The following is a 20,015-nucleotide window of genomic DNA, read 5'->3' on the forward strand; positions in this document are numbered from 1 at the left end:
TCAGGAATTAGGTAACAGGAAGACCATGGATTTCAAATCATGACCAGGAAGCCTGTGCCAGTGGGCTCAGGTTTGGGCTCAGGTTTGCATAAGGGGCTGAGAAATGTCTGTCTTTCTTTGCCATTAGCACTGTGAGTGCACCTACCCATTGCAAATAGCCCCTGCAGGGAGTTTGTGGTTCTCTCTCTACACTCGGTATTTTTTTCTGTGCTGCTTGGCGCCTGCTGCTGCCCTGCTGCACTACATGGCAACAAGGCTGTTGTGGGGGTTGTGCTTGCATAAGAGGCTGAGAAACTTCTCAGCGGTTTATATTTGTGCAGAAACACTCCTTCCTCCCCCACAGGCGACGTGCAGTCAGGGCCTTTCTCACACTCAAACACATCACAGGGTTAGCCCCTGACCCAATAAAAAGGACGTGCCTGCCATTCAGTGCTGACCATGCTGCCAGGAAGCACCATGTCCTGGCTTGCATGTGATTAGAGCTCCAAGTGCAGGAAAGAATTTTGGGGGCTTGCTGCCACCATGGGAAAGTCTCTCTCCTTCAGCTAAGATTTTCAGGGCATTGCTGCCATCCCCCCTGTTGGTAATGTCTGTGTGGTGAAGAGGGAAGACAATTTTGTTCCCTAGTGTTTTCTACCCTCTTTCTTCTAACTTTGCACTCCTGCACGTGGGAAGGAGTGGGTGGAGGGCCAGCTGAGGACAAAGACTGTGCACAGAAGCTGTATAATGAACTGGGAAGCCAAATACCCTCCCTATCAACTCTTTCTTCATGCTTTTCATTGTCCCTCTGTTATTTTCATGGATTGGATGCAATCATGGAAGGGGGGACAGTCAGCGGATGGTCAGGTGAGAAGTCACACACTTGCTGATTTTTATGAAATCCTTGATAATTCAGCTATAGAAAAAAGAAATTTCTGTTAACTTTTCCATGTTTGTTGATGCCCATCTTTTCTCTTTCCAACTGGAAAAATGAATTTGGTTAACACGGGAGGGAAATGAGGGCAATGCAATGTGGGAAGATGATGTCAAAGACCAGTGAGCATACACAGAATGCTATGGGGATGAGGGAACTGTGGGATAGGTTCTCACAATGCACTGCTGCAACAGTGGATGTTTGCAGATTGAGTGTGGTAGCAATAAGTTGATTTTGTGAGGAGCACGTGGGGAGGCGAGGATACTCAAATTCCAATTTATAAATTCCAGTGTCACAAAATCAATATGAATAAATTCAAATTTATCTCGTAGTGGAGACACAGCCTACATAGCCTAACCTGCACCCTTTTGAAAAGCCCAAGTCATCACTAACAGTGTTATCTCTGCACTGCCATTTCAGACAAAGAACATACAATGCATATTTGGCCTTTGTTTGTGCTTCTACTCACAGCCAAACACAAAGAGAGGGAAGTAAAGATTCCCCCAACAATTTTCTATTATTTTCCTTTCATAGCTGGGTGGCATTCATATATCTGCTTCATGTATTTGGTCATCTCTATTCCCACGTGCCTCTTAATACTTTGCCACTTAGAAATCGCACCCACATCACTGAAATCATCTACTGTAGTCTCCAGGCCATAGTTTATCTTTTCATAAAGTGCAGCTCCCCCACACCCATTAAAGCCATCTTGATTTTTACCGTACGGAACCCATGCCTTTATCGCTACGTTTGGAAAGGACAAACAAGCTCTTTTTTATTATTTACCTCTCCTTTTACTTACCCTTTTTTTTGTGACTTAAACAATCAATCCCTTCCTTTCTTTACTTTGGTTTGTATTTTTTCCTGAGAACTATTTTTATACCTCCTCTTGCCTGGGTCTTGCTTCTCTCTAACAACCTGTCAGCAAATAGCACTTTCTCTGTTGACACAGATCCTTCCTGTTTGATCACAGGCCCAAGGCATTAATGTTACTTACTCCTGCCTCAGAAGTGTGGGAAGGTGGTGACTTGGATACAGATAAGCTGTTCTGAGTAAGGTGTTAGGGGCACTGTTCATATTCCTGTGCTTTGGGAGACCTTGCTGATCCCTGCATCCCTTTTCTTCAGCAGTAGGCATGTCCCTAGAGTTCATTCTCTGTCAGGGCTGGCTGTCCAATGCCTTTCTGAAATAGTCTCTCTTTCTCTCTCTCAATTTGCCCAAGAAGCTGTTGCTGTTGATTTTGAGAGCTGAGGACCAAAGGTCATTCCTAAATTAAAAGCCTGAATGGATTCATGTAGAATCCACTGACAGATTCTTGCAGGATGTGGGAACTCCTTTAACTTCTACAGCTCTCACCACACCATGCAAAATGAGACTTTTAAAATCCCCCCTCCCCAAGCTCTGAAAGCCTAAATGATTCTATCTCATGCTCATCTTCATTTTGGTTCACTTCAAGCACAAGCTTTGGAGGCATAGAGTTTTTCCTGGAACTATGCTGATATCCTGAACAGCAGGCCAACAGACAGCGTTGATTAGCTTGGATTTGAGACAGCTCAGTGGGTTTACCTCATGTAGGGTTTTTTTGTTTGTTTGTTTTGCTTTGGTTTGCTTTTTTTCAATGCCAGTGGGCCAGTTCATGTTTCCTCTGAGTCAATGGGAGTTTTGCTGCTGATTTCAGTCACAGCCTGACTTAAAAATGCAAAAGCCCAATACAGAAGAAAAAGAAAGCAGCAGCTGGCAGTTCAGGCCCTGAGTTGCTCCCGAAAGAAGAACGTCTCAAAACTTGTGCTGACTTATTAACATCCCAGAGCAAGGGCTGTATTATTAATAATGCTGCATCATTCTCCTCAAGTTTCATCTTAGGGAATAAGAGGCACAATAATGAGCTGTATTAACTCATCCAATATTAGAGCTACACAATACTTTGTACACTTCTTGCTATAAGAACTCCCATCCCAGATCAGACCAGTGGTTTATCTAGCTGAGTATCCTGTTGCCTCGGAGGATGGCATATTAAATTCTGCAGTGGAAAATATGAAATAACAACTGGGGGCGGGTATTTATTCCTAAACCCATCAGGCTGGTTTTTATGACAAAGGGAGAAAATGTTGGAACAGAAATACAAAAGCCCAGTTGGGGCTGAACCTGAGGAATCTATGTGGCAATCATCTTTGGGTCAAAGGACGTCTGGGCACTGTGAGGTGGCTTTTGTTTGTTTGTTTGACATATTCTCTACTTCACTCTCTGTCCTTCTACATCAGCGTCCAGTTCTTTCCCTGAAAGCAATCGGATCTCATTCCGATGCTGCAAATACATCACAAGCACTTGCTTTAGCCGCTCAATCAGGAACAATGTAAGCATACAGATGGTGGGGGGTGGGGCAGATCTTCCAAAGTACTCTACTGGGAATCTTGAAGGATTCAAGAGTCAATATGTGATCTTCTTACACCCATTCTGATGTCATGGACCTTGGAGAGGAAAAGGACAGTCCCAAGAGTCCGAAAGAGCAATGAATGCAAAGCCAGTGCATGTGTGATTGTGGAGAGGGTACAGAAGAACAGTGAAGAGAGGATTCTGGTTAAATAGAAGTGAGACAGGAAAATGATGCAGATTCTGGCAAGGAGAGGCGGGGGTATATCTGGAAGAGGGGGACCAAGTGGGATGATGAGAATAATGAGAATATCTTGTAGCCATCTTTTGAAAATAACTTCAGAGCTATAAAGAAACTTGGCATCTCAGTGCAAGAGAGAGTCTCAGTTTCCCTCTTCCATCATCAACAACACATCCTCTTTGTATAGCTCACAGGGCCCCCAATTAAAAACAGAAACAAAACAGGCTTATGCTCTTTAAATAGAACTGACTTCATCAAGGACTTTGTGTTTCCTGCACCAAACCAAATGGTTCCTGAGAACCCATTTACATCTCTATCCATTAGGAACAACCCTTTTAAAGGAATTCTCATCCAGTGAATCTTCCAAAAATGTAAAATGGTATAAACAATACTTCTAATCTAGGGGGGGAAAGCTCCATGTTTGTGTACACTCCGATATGCAGTTCAGCATTCCCGAAGCCCATGCTTCCTTCACAGGATGCAAGCATCTTTCATTAATTGAGAGTTTATGAAGTCTAGGGGCCCAATGGTCCCACCATAGGGTGCATGTAACTCTCTGATTTGCACTGATTTCAAGAAGTGTTACTTGTATCCTAAGGTCAGAAAAGTAGGCCCTACCAGGGATGTCTGTGTTGTTTAACTATCAATTTGCTGAAATTTCTCATGCAGCTGCTTTTCAGTTATGCCATTACATTATGAACTTATTGGTCTGTCTCCAATTTGTTTTTAATTTACTTTATTAAATCTAATTTTCTCCCACTCTCTGTCATTTGCACTTGTGTACCATTCCCGCCCCATAAGAACTGTTCTATCATTCATCACAACATAAAGAAAGTTAGTCGAATTTGTATTAGCAGTTCAAGTTTGGCAGGCTTCAGCTCAACAGCTTTGAAATACACAACAGATAATATATTCATAAGGTTACATTGGACCATATCCCAAGCCCTGCATGTTCAGGATCTAGTACTGAATCTCAGGTGTTTCATTTTGCTGAACAATTGTAAGGTACTATTTGTTCTACCAAAGAGGATTTTTGTTTGTTTGTTTGTTTGTTTGTTTGTTTTTGGCTAATGCAATAAAACGTGAAAGATGACTAAACAATATTAGCACCTTGATCCTGCAAACAGAGGCAGTATCAGACCTTGAAAATTAGATATCAAGGTTATAAAGTCAAACAATGTGCATTCTTTTAATTATATTAGGACTTACATCTCATGCAAAATTCAGAGCTTAGATTGCACAGTATATGACAAGTTTTACTTCTTGAAGGAGTTGTTTAAATATTTTCTCTACCATTTTTTCTTTCTGATGGCAAAGATAATTAACTATTGAAAATGTAGAGCTGTGTTTGATGCTTGGAAAATAAAAGATATGAGATGTGAAGAATTTTAAATAAAAATATATCCCCAGCAGTATTTGAACTCAGCACAGTATCCTTTGAAATATAAGGCAGATATGTTATCCATGATTCTGCAAAATCATTAGTTAACAGCTGTGCATATTTATAGGGTATAAATTAGCAACTTGTGGCCTCTCATATTGTTCTGGGAATGCAACAGAAACATACAAAAGAAAAATAAATTAAACTGACTATAAGATTATGAGTTCAAAGTCTATTCCTCAGGTCATACCAAGAACTCACTGCATGCAAAATGTCATGCAAATTATCATGCTCCAGATGTGTTCCTACTTCAACAACAAGAAGGAAGTGAGATAATAGAAATGAGAATTTTCCCACAGCTTTATTGTAAGTTTCTATGTAGCCAAGTCACTTTGTTTTGTATCTGATATAAGAGGGATTTGGACTGTGAGGATATAGAATCGGAATGAAAGCCCAGTGGTTGGTATTTCTAGAGCAATCAGATAGCTATTATAACAGCTAATGCATCAAATAACTTAAGCATTTACTTAACTTGAAGTACAGACTGAAACCCGTGGAACTTCAATTTGCATTTAAAGTTAAACAGTGCTTAAGTTTGTACGAGAAATTCAGTGTATAACATTAAGCATGTGCTTAGGTGAACTGGAGCCTATGTTAGATAATGTTTACAATAAATGTTTACGATTTTTCTAATCTGGATCACTATTTTTATTCTCAGTAAAAGTATCTATTACTTTTACTTAAACTGTGTTGGGACTGTCTTTTCTGTTCTCTGCTTACACAATGGAGTCCTGGGCTAGCATGAAGGTTCTTAGATGCTATGGTAATACAAATAATAAATAATAGGAGCAAGCATATGCTACAGGCTTATAGTGGTGTAAGTGTGTCTCTCAAGGTGTGGATTTTTCATACTCCTCATCAACACAGCAAACTAGCTCCTGGTTGTGGCCAGCACTGTGTTGGCAGTAGGTCTTCTCCTAGTGACATAGCTACCATCTCTCACAGATGTGAGTTAACTATGGTGTAAGGAGAAGTTCTCCTTCCAATGAAGTAGTGGCTCCCTTAAAGTGATACTCTGAAGCAGGAATGGGTGACTTTTTAAAAGTATGACTTTTTGCTAACATCTAAAATATTTTGTTTTGGATTCAGAAAACTAGCTTTCAGTCTCTGAAATCTTCTTCCAGTTTTTTGCCCCACAGTCTCTCTAAACAGAGCACAGGCCAAGAAACATGTGTTGAACTTTCTCACCTACAAAACCGAGTGGGTTTCATGTTAGGTAAAGTGTGTTAGCCCAGTCCAAATGGCAGGCAGTGGAAATTGTATGATAAAATGTAAACTCCCATTTTTCTTAGACATTTTCCTTCACTTCGTTCACATACATGCATGCATACGTAATTGGGAAATCACTTTTCAACCTTACTGGAAATCAGAAGACATCATTCTCATAGTTATTTTCAAAATTCAGATAACTAATTTGCATACTTGTAATAGCAAGAGGAGCTGAGTTGAGCCATTCAAACACATAGCTATCCGCTTTAAATCATCAGGTATGTGCATCTGCAGATGTAGATGTGGTTCGATGGTTTCCCGTCTTTGCAGATTGCAGATCAGATGCAGATCCAAATTTTTGTAACCATGCAGGGCTCTAAATCAGCACTTCTCAGTGAGGATCTTCAGTCCCTGTAAGCACTTTTTGAGAGCCTGGTGGGGGTTGAAGCCCAGCTCTCTGTGGGGTAGGGCACTGGGGCGTGGAACTCTGGGGTTTGCTCGACTTGGGTTGCTGTGGCTCAGGACTTCAGAGCTGTGGGGGCGACAGAGCTTGGAGCTTCTGCTCCACACAGGAGGTAACAGGACAACAGGGAGTCCAGCCGCATGTAGGATTGCCAGAGCTCAGGTCTTCTGCCCTGTGAGGTCCTATGGCTCCCCAAACCTTGGGCACTCAGTTGAGGGACACTAGAGGGTGCTGGTGGGGATATGACTCCAGATACCTAAAAAGATTGGGTACAAATTAGGGGTCAGAGACAAATTAAGTACTGCAGATCCAGATCAGATACGGATCAATCCTTGTGTATCCAGGCTGAGCTCAGCGTAATTCTGAAGCTCACAACTGGACATTATGTATTTTGGTGGTACCTGAAGAGCAGGCTGTCACTGATCAGTGGCTTTGTAGGCATTTTTTTAAACCACAAGGATTAAAGTGAACTTCAGTAACAGATTTCCTTCAAATGGTGCAGTTTACAAGCTCAAAATTCCCATCCCACTTTGGAGACGATTAAAATAACAGCAATAGATTCCACAGACCACTCCCACTATCACGACTGACCCTAAGTATAATCTCAACTGCCCGGGCACAAGCATATCACCACTTATCTGATAAAACGGGATCTGGCAAGCACAGAGTGTATTTGGGTACAGCCAATGTATCTGAGCTTAGAAGACTGCAGAGTACTCTCAGCTACACTGCCTGAACTGCCAGGATCATAAAGAGTTCATTTACTTACACGAAACTCTGGTTGTATTTTGGAGGAAAGGTCTTCACAGGAGCCCTTATCTGCCAGAAAATCCATTTTCCTTCCCTTTTCTCCATATTCATTATTTGTATTGTGGTAGCACCCAGAGGGCCTTTTCTACAAACACAAAATCCTTAACAGTCTTTCAATGAATTCAGCATAAACAGATCCCTGTGCCAGTACGGAGCTCCTCTGAAGCCAGGAGTGCTCAATGCAGGGTTGAGGATCCATCTACAAAAATGCTCACTGCAAAATTGTAGAGTTAGATGAAGCTTATTTCATTGCATATAATACCAGTGCAGCATAAGTACATAGGTGCCTCAAGCCATTTTAGCTTCTGGGTGGAGACATTATGGCTATGTCTACACAGCGGCGTTATTTCAAAATACGCTATTCTGCAAGAGATTTTTGAAATAATGCTGCTACAAACAAAATGCTTATTGAAATAGCTGAGCACTATTTTAAAACATGGAAACAATCAGGACATGCAATAATCAATCATGCCAAAAAAAACCCCAAAAGAAACAAAACCCTTTTAAGGCCAGGAAAGTTGTAATTTGTAAGTAATGCCAGAAATGAAGGAGTCAAATTTATGTCAGAATATTAGCAATTTTAGGCATGAGGCAGCCATGCAATATTAACAATGGGATAAATGTAAACACCACAAGAATGATCTTCTGGTTACAAAACATAAAACACAAAGCTAAATTATCTCTGGAGGATATACACCCGTAGGACTGACATATATCCATAAGAAGAAAACAAAATCCACCATCACAAAAATCTGAAAGAAGAGATGACAGAAATATTTTATTTTTACTGCCAGTCTCCCAAGTGGTAAATAATAATTAGTTTCTCTCATTAATTCAAGGTATATTAAAATTCATCCTCACTGTTCAATAGATGTGTGGGTGCACAAAGGAGGTAGCTGCACCCAGGACCTACTGCCAGCTGTGGGCAAAACCACCTAGCACTCAGGGAAGACTGTCATTCTGTCGGTTGAATTAAGCACTGACTATTGGTATAACAAAGTGCAGCTGAAAATCTAGTATTTCAGAATTTTTGGGGTTGTATTTCTCATTCCTATTAATTGTCTAGCAGCACAATCAGCTTAGCAGGCTGCCTTTAGAACTCCCTTCACCGTGGTGCTGTACCACAAAGCAGACAGTTTAACTAGATGATTTTATTAGGGATGCAATTAACAGTCAGAACCCAGATCCCCTTTTCACCCTCTCAACTAATCCATCTTTTTATTTAGCTCAAATGAGCAAATTCTACATCAGACTTCTGCAGTAAAGTCTGTTACTCTCCATGGATTTCTGACAAGAGCAGTCTTTAAAGACAAGCACTTCAGGTTTTTATAGGCACGTAACAAATCTATGTAGAAGAGAGGCGACATCCATGATCTACTTCTTCCCAATATAAAGGAATTGAATGTGGAGGTGGGAAGTACAGATTGACTTTGCAACTTCAATTCAATGTAATGAGAAAGGGGTTCATAGGAGGGCTGTGCCAATCACTGATACTTTAGGTTGCTGCCATGTCTTTTTTAAAAAAGGAATATGATTGAAAGTTGAATTGAAACCAGCTTTTCTGAAAATTCTCAGCCAATTCAAAAAGTCAGAAAATTTTCATTTAAGGTTAAACAAAAAATAATATGAAATGCTTCATTTTATTTTTTGGCATTTTAATTTTTTTTCAAATAAAAGTTAAGGAAATCAAAGGCTAGATTCACAAAACTGAGGTGAAAGCTGGTTTCCCCAACACCCAGCCGTTGGAGCTCTCATCAGAGATGTAGAAGACCAATGTTCAAATTCTTGCTTGGGAGTGCCAGGCTGCAGAGTCACTCTCTTTCTGTCTGAAGCAGAGGTACTTTGTACAAAAGAGCATGGTTACAACAAGAGAGAGTGAAGCAGGCCTGCACCCAGTAGCCTGGTAGTTAGGGCACAGCTGTGGGAGAAGAGAGATACTTGATATCAAATCCTTGATCTGGAGCAAGGATTCAAACATGCATCTTCCACAACTTGATGTAGAGCTCTAAACATGGGGCTACCATGTATAAACAAGACATCTTCTCTTTGATTTTGTTACTGGAGAGTCAGGCCCTTCAGGACTTGCCTGAAAAACCATTTCATTCTGACATTTCCATTTTTGTTTTGATTGAAAAAATATCAAAATAAACCCAAATTTACAAAATATAACCAACTAACTAACTAACGAGGCATCCTTCAGTCTGCATAGACTATGGATCGCGCCCCTTGTAACTCCATTTAAGATCATCATTTGCAACGTTGACTGTGACTCTGGAGGCCCACACGAGAGTGACAGTCCTTGCTACATCTGCTGCATATGTAATGGGTGTCTGGCAGGTCCTTGCTGTCCTTTCTACAGGCTCGCTTCTCCTCTGCCAGCTGTCTGATCTTCATCTTGCCCTTCTGAAGGCCCTTGTGTAGTTCCTGCTTCCAGCTGCTGTGGTCGTCTGCCAGCTCTTCCCAAGTATCTGGTCGATGTCTACCTCCTTGAGGTCCCTCTTACAGATGTCTTTGTAGCGCAACTGGGGGCATCTGGGATGTCTTTTGCCAGAGACTAGCTAGCCATACAGGATGTCCTTTGGGATCCTTCCATCATTCATCCTGTGGGCGTGGCCAAGACAGCGGAGCCGCCGCTGCCTGAGGAGGGTGTGCATGGTTGGAATTCCAGCTTGCTCGAGGACGATGTTGTTGGCACTCTGTCCTTCCATGATATCCCAAGAATGTGCTTGAGGCAGCGCAAGTGGAAGACATTCAGCCTCTTTTCCTGGCAGGTGTACAAGGTCCAAGGCTCGCTGCCATAGAGGAGGGTGCTGAGGATGCAGGCTCTGTAGACTTGCATTTTGGTGTGACTGTACAGCTTGTTGTTGTTCCACACTCTCTTGCTAAGTCTGAACAGAGTTATGGCTGCTTTTCCAATCCTCCTGTTTAGCTCAGTCTCCAGCACCAGGGTGTCAGTGATGGTAGACCTGAGGTAAGTAAATGCATGAACGACCTCTAGCATGTAATTGTCAATGCTGATTGATGGAGGTTCAGCAACGTCCTGACCAAGTATGTTTGTCTTCTCTAGGCTGATGGAAAGCCCAAAGTCCTTGCATGCTTTGGCAAACTGATCCAGCAGTTTTTGAAGCTGTCCTTCTATGTGTGTCACTACAGCAGCGTCGTCTGTGAACAGCATGTCTCTAATGAGCACTTCCCGCACCTTAGACTTAGCCTTCAGCCTTGCAAGATTAAACAGTTTCCGGTCAGATCTTGTGTGCAAAAAGATGCCCTCTGTTGAGGATCCAAAGGCAGGCTTCAGAAGGAGTGCGAAGATGATCCCAAAGAATGCCGGAGCAAGGACGCATCCTTGTTTGACGCCACTCCTGATGCTGAAGGCATCCGATGATGTTCCGTCATATTGGACGGTTCCTCTTGTGTCTTTGTGGAAAGCCTGGATCATCTTGAGTAGCTGTGGTGGACAGCCTATCTTGTGGAGCAATTTATACAGTCCACCCCTACAGTCTGGATACTGCTGCATAGCTTAAGCCAGTAGTTGTTGGCACAGCGCCTGGCTGTCTGCTGTACTATTTTTCTGGCTACTCTGAGTGCTTGCTGGGTACTCTGACTGGCTGAGCGTTTATACTCCAGAAGTGCAGTGCGCTTCTTTTTGATGACTGAAATCCTGTCATCGGCGTTAGCTTCGAACCAGTCATTTGTGTTTCCAGCTCATCTCCCAAACACTGACAAAGACGTATTGTAGATTGTGTCCCTCAGATGCTGCCATCTGGATGTCGCATCAGCAAACCCAGGGCTGCTGCGCAGATTCTCCTCAAGGGTCTCTCTGAACATTTCAGCTTTTTCTGAGTTTGCTGTCTTTCTGGCATCAATGTGGGGCCTTCCAGTTAGTTTAGAATGGTGCAGCTTCTTGGGTCTCAGCTTGAGCTTGGAGCAGACTAGCGAATGATCTGTATCGCAGTTGGCACTATGGTAGCTGCATATCAGGAGGACATTTTTGAGGTTGTTGCATCTGGTGATGACCAAGTCTAATTGGTGCCAGTGTTTCGAGTGTGGGTGTCTCCATGACACTCTGTTCTGTGGCTTGGTTCGGAAAAATGTGTTTGTGATGCACAGTTTGTGGTATGTGCAAAGTTTGAGGAGACGCTGTCCATTGTCATTCATTTTTCCCACACTGAAGTGACCTAGGCAAGAGGGCCATGAGTCACAATCGGCTCCAACTCTTGCACTGAAGTCACCCAAAAGGTACAATTGTTCATGAACAGGTATTTGCACTAATGCGGCACTGAGCTTGTCATAGAACTTTTCCTTTGCTTCTGGGGTGATGTTCAGGGTTGGAGTGTAAGTGCCGATCAGGTGGATGGGACCGGCGCAGGTCTGAAGTTTGACCTGAAAGAGTCTTTCTGATCTGCCCATGACTAGTTCCACCATTTGCAGAAGGGTGTTTCTGATGGCAAAGCTGACAACGTGCTCCCTGGGTTCCTCTTGGGCTTTGCCCTGCCAGAAAAAGGTGTAGTCCTTTTCCTTTAGGGATCCCAAAGCTGCGAGTCAGCTTGGAGCCTCTTCAGTTCCTCGTTGATGACAGCAGTCTTTCGGGTGTCGCTGATGTCCTGAAGATTCAGTCAAACTGGTCAATGTAGTCCATACATTCCAACAAGCAAGCTTGAAACTTTGATGATTTCCTTTTCTTAATAATTTTCTTGTTGGTTTGTCTGGTGCTCATTTCAGTCACTTGTCAGGTTGGGGAACCTTAAGCCTCATGCACCCAGTGAGGCAAGTGAACTGTGGCAAGACAGTACCCTACTGGCTGGGGGCTGCCCAGCTTAAGGGGGGTAGTGACTGTCCAATGAAATGCGATGATCTCTCCCACTGTCGGAAGCAACCCCTGGCGCTCGTTCTCTACGCCAATAGAGCAAGAGCTGATAACCAGTATCTGTTGCGTCCCATATTGGTTCAACGCTGTTAAGCGATGCTGGAGTACCTCTTCAGGTGCGAGCCTGGGCAATTTTAATGGAGACCCTGGGCTTCCCAGACACCAGGCCCCTCCCTTTTGGCTTTACTGATATAGTCCAAAGGAAAGGATAACCTCTACGTTTGGAACCAGCTCAGCTGCAGGAGTTGCTGGGACAGTGCCAGAAGTTGGCACAGAACCACCTTAGGACTCCCCTCTGGATTTTCTGTCAGGGTTTACTCCCTTAGCCTTACTCCTTCCCAGTATAACCCACAAGACAGTGGGGCGTCTTCCTCCGCCTTCACAGGAGTTGTCGATTTGCAGCAGCACACCTCCTCGTCCGCCGTTGAGACTGTGCATTAGAAGGGAGAAGGAACAAGTCCCTCCATAATGTCGGTATGTGAGACAGACCAGACCCCCCTCACTGTGTTTCGCCTGTGAGCTGACGCAGTTGCCCCGGGGGATGGCGTCACTGTAATGCACAACAGCTGCTAGGAGCCAACAGTGAGATTTGAGTGGTGGGTGAGGACTAGTGCTTCCGTCCGCCTGAAAAGGCGCAGCTGCTGGAGAGTCAAAGGTACTACCCCTACCCCAGACGCCCCCATATCCCCCACAAAATATATTTGTTGATCAAATCCACTTTGTTCAATTAATATAAAGTGTTGGTCCAAAAGCTTTTCCCACTTCTAAGTCACAGTTTGTCATAAGGAGATTTTGCCTGAACTGTCATTAGAGCTTGTCAAAAATTGTTTGTTTTTCCTGCTGAAATTTCTGATTTTTCTTTAAAAATAAGATCAACTTTTTTTCTGAAACACCAGGCTTTTGTGGGTTTTCTTTCTTGCAGAAAACTTGAGATTATTTAGCAAAAGCAGTACTTTTCACCCCCAAAAAATCATTTAATCACTAATGGTTTTGACAGAAATTTGTAACCTCTTTGATATGTAATGATATGGCCTTTTGTAATTCTATTCCTGTTCTGTCTGTCCAACCGTAGCAGTAAAAGAGTTTCAAGTTTCAAGAAAGCAGAATTTAGAGATTTAACACCTCTACTGAAAAATGAATGATATGAAGAAATATTGATATTCACAGCTGTTCAAGAATGGAGGATTCTTGATGTCCCACAAGTAGGTCCCTGTGTATTCTGAAAGTCTGCAGCAATAAAATTTGCTGAAAAATATACTTTTTGTGATCCCAAACCAAAGCCCTCATTTTTCAAAAATGGTCCATTGTTTCTTAGAAAATTTGAAAGCGTGGCTGACGCAGTGCCGCATTCTTGAGCCTACAGAAACCTTTGAATATGATAAATCACCAATTCATCTTAATTTATGTAACTCTGAAAACTAATGATGACAATTTAAATGTGAACATCATTAACTATCTAATTCCTGATCATTTGTAGATGAGCTTATCCCACAATCCCAAACAGCCTCCTACCTTTCTCCAAAATGTGCCACCTGTCTCCGGTGACCTCCAGCCTTTCGTCTCTATGCTTCTATACTACAGTTATGTCTGTCACGAATATGTAGTCCAGTGAAAATTAAAGAAAAGTGTATTAAAGTTAAGGAATAAGGCACAGGATGTGACAGCAATAAGAAGGACTTTTAAAGGAATATCGAGAGAGAAAAACTTATAGTAAAGAATAATGTCCATTATCAAAGAAGGAAGAGCAATAATAGTAATAGTAATAATAATAATAATAATAATAATAACACCAACAATGGCTCAGAAATGTTTGATATCAAATTTCTTTTTAGAAAATGTATTGTAGTGAACAATCTTGTCTAGACACAGAAATGGGTAGACTTTTTTTTAGATATGTTTTCAGCAGAGTTCTAAATCTATGAATAATATCCTTAGAATACACTGAACCAAACTCTGGATCTGAAATCCCCAAAATGTTGGAGAAGGGAAGGGGAATTTCACAATTCAGTCCTGGGCCATCTCTAGTTTGATAAAACCTATGCTAAATCAGGCATAGGTGATAAATCCTTCTCTGGTACTGAAAAGTCATTCCAATTAGCTTGGAATTTGGCCCTGTTCTCCAGCAAAACTCTTGAACTCAGCAAACATGGCCTATATTTGGTGTTTGCAGTAAAGACACAACAGTCAGTTGTTCCCTTAATGTCAGGCTTTGTTGAAAAAGATTTGAGTAGCTCTCCTCAGACAGAACACACAGCTTGACTGAAATACTGATGTGTGGTTGCAGAGATTTAGCCTCAGATTCTTAGCAGCAATTCTGTCCACAGTTGTCTAGTTTAGCAGGTCTGTGGTGGAGGGCACAGCAGTCTGTTCTTACAACCGTCTTGGAGAGGTATTGGGCATATGCTGGTGGGCAGGAAGCCTTGGTATCTCTGTACACCTATGGCAATTCTCAGCTTCCCTTATTTATGTCAGGGTCCAGGCATCTTGAGATTACCTCACTCTGGCAGCCTACCTGCTTTCTCACCTAACACGCACAACAGTTTTTGCTGCTGGGTGATATAGCTCAGCCTGGGAACCAGGCCTATGGGAAGGATTGTAGCCATTCTGAGACAAGGTTTGATATTTTAATTTTTTTGATCTGGTTTGAGACCGAAGTAAATGTTGAAACAGTGGAATTCCCCTTAAGGCAGAAATCCCTGTTTTCGACCAGCTCTGTTTCTGGCCATTAGTACCTTACATTTGAAATTCTTTGAAGGTGGAACAGAACCAGTCTGCAGGATACATTTCCTCCCTATTCAGTTTATTACAACTAATGGTGACAAAGATATTTATTAATGGTCATTGGCTAAGTAGTGCATAGCTAGCTGTATTACGACCTTCTCCATGATGTCTTGCCAATGACCTTAACTACGGAGGTCTCTTCATTGTGCGACCTAACTGTTGTTGGCAGCCAGACACTTTCATCAAGTGGACAATTTCCAAATGAGGAAAAATATCCATATGGGATGATGCTAAAACCACTCCATTGATATGGGTTAGCACCTCAGACTTTCAACCCCAGTTCCATAAGCCAAATAAGAAAGATTTATCCAGAGGGCTGTTTGCCCTCCTCTCCTCACAAGCCTCACAACCCAGAAGTCCTGTGCTCAGCAAATGATGTATGTCCATTCAGTGTGCTCACATTATCAGGGCAATTGGTTCAATTCTGTATATTCACTGATAAAAAGCAGACTTATGGCAAGAGTCCAGCTTGAAATAAAATTAATCTGCATAGGTGCTGAAGTGACATTTCCCTTTAGGTATTGTGCCATTACATCACACCACACCTCTAGGTTAAACAGCTTTCTTCTAGTTGGAGGCTCAGAGGACCACGAACAATGCTGGGTTCAAAGCTGGTTCTGATAATCATCTAAAAGTTAAGACGTTTATCTGAAGCTTAACTCAACTATCCAGCTGCCGTGGGACTGCAAAATTTCCTGGGCAAAGCCTCCCCCGGCCAAATGCACGAGAACCTTCTGTTACTTCCTGAGGCTGGAAGACCAGAAATAAAAGGAGGAGGTAAACAATACCTTACTGCATTTTTGCACCATGTGCCATTCACACTTAAACGAGGGGGCAAATCTAGCCTCAAATTGATATCGCTCCCCTCACTTCAATGAATTTACTATATTGATGTAGAGGCATTAAGGCTCTGATGCAGCAATATTAATGTTTTATCTTAGGGCTTGCTTATCTGGCAAGTGAGTGAGCAACTAGCCATGGGCTAAATTTACAGTCAAATAGTCTGCTGTGCACTAAGCTGTCTTGTGGACCCAGGTACTGTGCACTAAAAGTTCTGTAGCGGTGAGGCACTTTCAGTGCCAACACCAAGTTCACATAGCAGTTAGTGCAAGGCAGGCCAGAGCACTGTCGATACCCACCTGCACATTGAGTCTTCCTGTGACCAAGTCCTAACATTATTGCTCTATTATGACGCACCTGGTGAGGTCCTATTCAGAACCAGAAAATGCAGAAGATTTAAAATATCAGGAAAATAATATGTGAGGTAGTCAGGGAAATTTATGACCCTTTTGAAATCTCAAAAAAAGATTTTCTTTTTCAAGTGAAACCAGTTTTGAGGACTTTATTATTATTATTATTCTCCTAGTTTTCTTGCAGAACTCATAATTCCTACAACAGCTGTGCAAAAACCCTTGCAGTTTGGAAAATAGCCAGTATTAAAACTTGCCAGAGAAATAGTATTCGTTGCTTCTAACAAGTTAAAACTGTGATCACTGCTTTCTGAATTCTTGTGATTTATCTGCAAAACCATTTAGATTACACCCAAATTGCTCATTTTGCCTAAATTAAATAGATCATTTATCTAAAATACTGACAGTATTTATTTGTACTTCCATGTACTCCATAGGAAATGCCTTGAATGCTCCAGATACTGATGTTATCTAACAGCAAAGGTTTGCTTAGGTATTTAAAGCAATTAGCAAGTTTTTTTTTTTTATCGTTCTCAACAGTATACAGACAAACACATATTGCTGCTCACGTTCTCATGGTTCCTAACCCTTTCTGCTAATATAAAATGTTAGCGGCCTTTAAGGACAGTAGATATGTGAGTGCATTTCAGTCTCAAGGCTAATGTCTCAATGTCATTTGAGGAAAGATGATTCAATCATCATATATCCTGAAGCCCTCCTTTTACTTTCAGCAAGTCTAAAGCTTTACAGGTTGATTTGCTGGCTTTCAGAAGTGACCCCATAGGAGTATGCATGGGTGCTTTCATCTCCTTTTCTACAGTGACATTCAGTGAGTCATTTTACACCAGAGACTCTTTTTAAATTACTTTTCCATTTTAGATTTGTACAAATCTGGGGCAGGTATGGGGGAAGGCATGCCACAAAGACCTACTACCTCATCATATAATTCCCACTGATGATAAGTCTCCATTGACTTCTGTTCCCTATGTTAACTTTCCGGGTATCATCTTGTCTTGTGAGTCTTACAGCACGGTGCTTTATTAGGAGATTGTTGGCCTGGGAATTTGCGCACCCATTGTTTCATGATCATGTACAGTATGGAATTAAAATCTCTGAGCCTGATTCAGCATTGTTACACCAGCTTAGGCAGGAGTATGCACATTGATTTCAGGAGCAATACCATTAATTTCAGGAGTAACACCATTGATACAGGCTCTGCATCATCATTTACATCCATGCAAAGTGGGCAAAGAGTGGTCCTTCCAAATCAGACTTCTCCCACCATTAATACTAGTGATGAGCTTTATGCGGGACAGACATCTGTCAGGGATGATCTAAATGGTGCTTTGTCCTGGCATGAGTGAAGGGGACTGGACTTTATGACCTCTCAAAGTCTTTCCAGTTGTAGTATCGTATCTCACTTTACACCAGTGTGACAAGGTCCAAGTAAGATGTGAATGAGACTATGTTAATTCAGGTCCCTGCCATCTTAGAATCATAGACCCTCAGGGTTGGGAGGGACTGAAAAGGTCATCTAGTCTTATCCCCTTCTGACATACAGGATTGATAGTGTCTAAATCATACAAGACAGATGGCTCTTCAGCCTCCTTTTGAAACCCTCCAGTGAAGGAGCTGCCATGACATCCCTAAAAAGTTATACACTATCAAGGGGGACAAAATGTTTCCAGATAAAGATTTATAAGGCAGACATGATCCACACCAAAATCTTGGCATAACAGACTTATTGGCCCTTTTCTTCAAAATCATATTAACACTGAGAAGATATTCAGCACAGCAGATCTATATCACATTATTCACGCAGCTCTGATCTCCTAGGTCCAAGGCCCTTATTCCCCTCCCTTTTATACAGGTAACTCCACTAACTGCAGTTTCTTTATGCTCTTGTATGTGAGCAAAGCACCATGGCTTGAGTACTGTAATCAAAGGAGTCAAGAATATGCCACGAGGATTCTCCTTGAATTGTGCCAGTGCAAGCAAGAAGAGCATCATACTCAGCACATGTGTTTACATGCTTCTTATCTAGTCTAGTTATTTAGTCCTGCAGTGGGCATATGTGACCATAGTAAAAGACTTAGCAGTGCAGGATAGTAACAGAGCGGTAGCTGTGTTAGTCTGTATTCTAACATAACAAACCAGCAGTCATGTAGCATGTTAAAGACTAACAGAATAATTTATTAGGTGATGAGCTTTTGTGGGACAGACCCACTTCTTCAGATCTACAGAATTGCTGGTACAGCTGGGTTAAGGTTATTTGGATTCCTTATGAGAAGTCATTTTTAACGTATCGTATTACATATAACTTTGGGATCCCTTGAAGAAATTGAGGCTGCTGCTACACTACCTCTGTCCCATCAGAGGTGTCATGGTAATGAGGCAATTCAAAGCGGGCTAATGAGGCACTGACATGCATATTCAGAGCCCCATTAGCATAATGACGGCTGTACAAAAGACTTTGAATTGCACATTGACAGTGAAGATGGGGGCAGTTTCGAAATGAGACCCCCGCTTCAACATTCCCTCACTCAGATCTAGTTCTGGCACATTCCAACGGGACAGTGGTAGTGTAGCAGCAGCTGGAATCTAGCCCTTTAGGAACACTTTCCATGAGAGAAATTTGTGCTGGCCAGCTGCATCCATGAAGCTACACCCATGCAAAATTCTAATACAGACATGCAACAAAGGTGATTTGAACTATGGTAAGTCTTTAAATTTCTGCAAATTTCCCATCTGGAGGTAGGCCCAATATCCCAGGATTATAATTCCTAACTGTGGAATTGCCATTCTGAGGGTAAGAAAGGTTATTCCTAGACATGTGTGTACTGATTAGCAATCATTGAGTTGTCACCATTATTTGGTAGATACAAGCTGAGACAGATAATATCTTTTATTGGGCCAAAATCTATTGGTGAAAGAAGGATCAGATTCACAGAGTTGCAAGAGACCTCAGGAGGTCATAAAGTCCAAATCCCCTGCTCCAAGTAGGACCAAGCCCAACTTAATCCCCATCCCAGTCAGGGCTTTGTCAAGCTGGGACTTAAAAACCTCTAGGGATGGAGATTCCTCCACCTATCTAGGTAACCCATTCCAGGGCTTCACCACCCTTCTGGCGAAATAGTTTTTCCTAAAATCCAATACAGACCTCTCCCAATGTAACTTGAGATCATCGTTCCTTGTTCTGTCCTGAGCTCTTGGGCTGGGAGGAGGATCCCTCGCTCCTGGAGGCAGAGGCCTGACCTAGACCACTGGGTCCCCTGCCAGCCAACCCGGAGGAGGAACTACCCACTGTGGCAGTGGCCCAACTCCCTGCCAGACCCAGAGGAGCCCCACCACCAGTCAACCAGGTATGACAAGAGGGGGGAAATATGGACATGACCCAGGGATAGGAGGGTTGGCGTGTTGCACTGTGGGGCACCAGCAACGAAGGGTCCTGTGGCACCTTATAGACTAACAAAAGTTTTGAGCATGAGCTTTTGTGAGCACAGACTCACTTCATCAGATGCTGGCAAGCTTCCTTGTGAGATTGATAGATTTCCATTCCATACGGCTAAATGCAACACCTTGCATGGTGTCAAGTATTGGAGGGGTAGCCATGTTAGTCTGGATCTGTAACAGCAACGAAGGGTCCTGTGGCACCTTATAGACTAACAGAAAATTTTTGAGCATGAGCTTTCGTGAGCACAGACTAACTGCATCAGATGGTGCAGTGGGG

Source organism: Carettochelys insculpta, chromosome 1 (genome assembly GCF_033958435.1).
Source record: "Carettochelys insculpta isolate YL-2023 chromosome 1, ASM3395843v1, whole genome shotgun sequence".
NCBI lineage: Eukaryota > Metazoa > Chordata > Testudines > Carettochelyidae > Carettochelys > Carettochelys insculpta.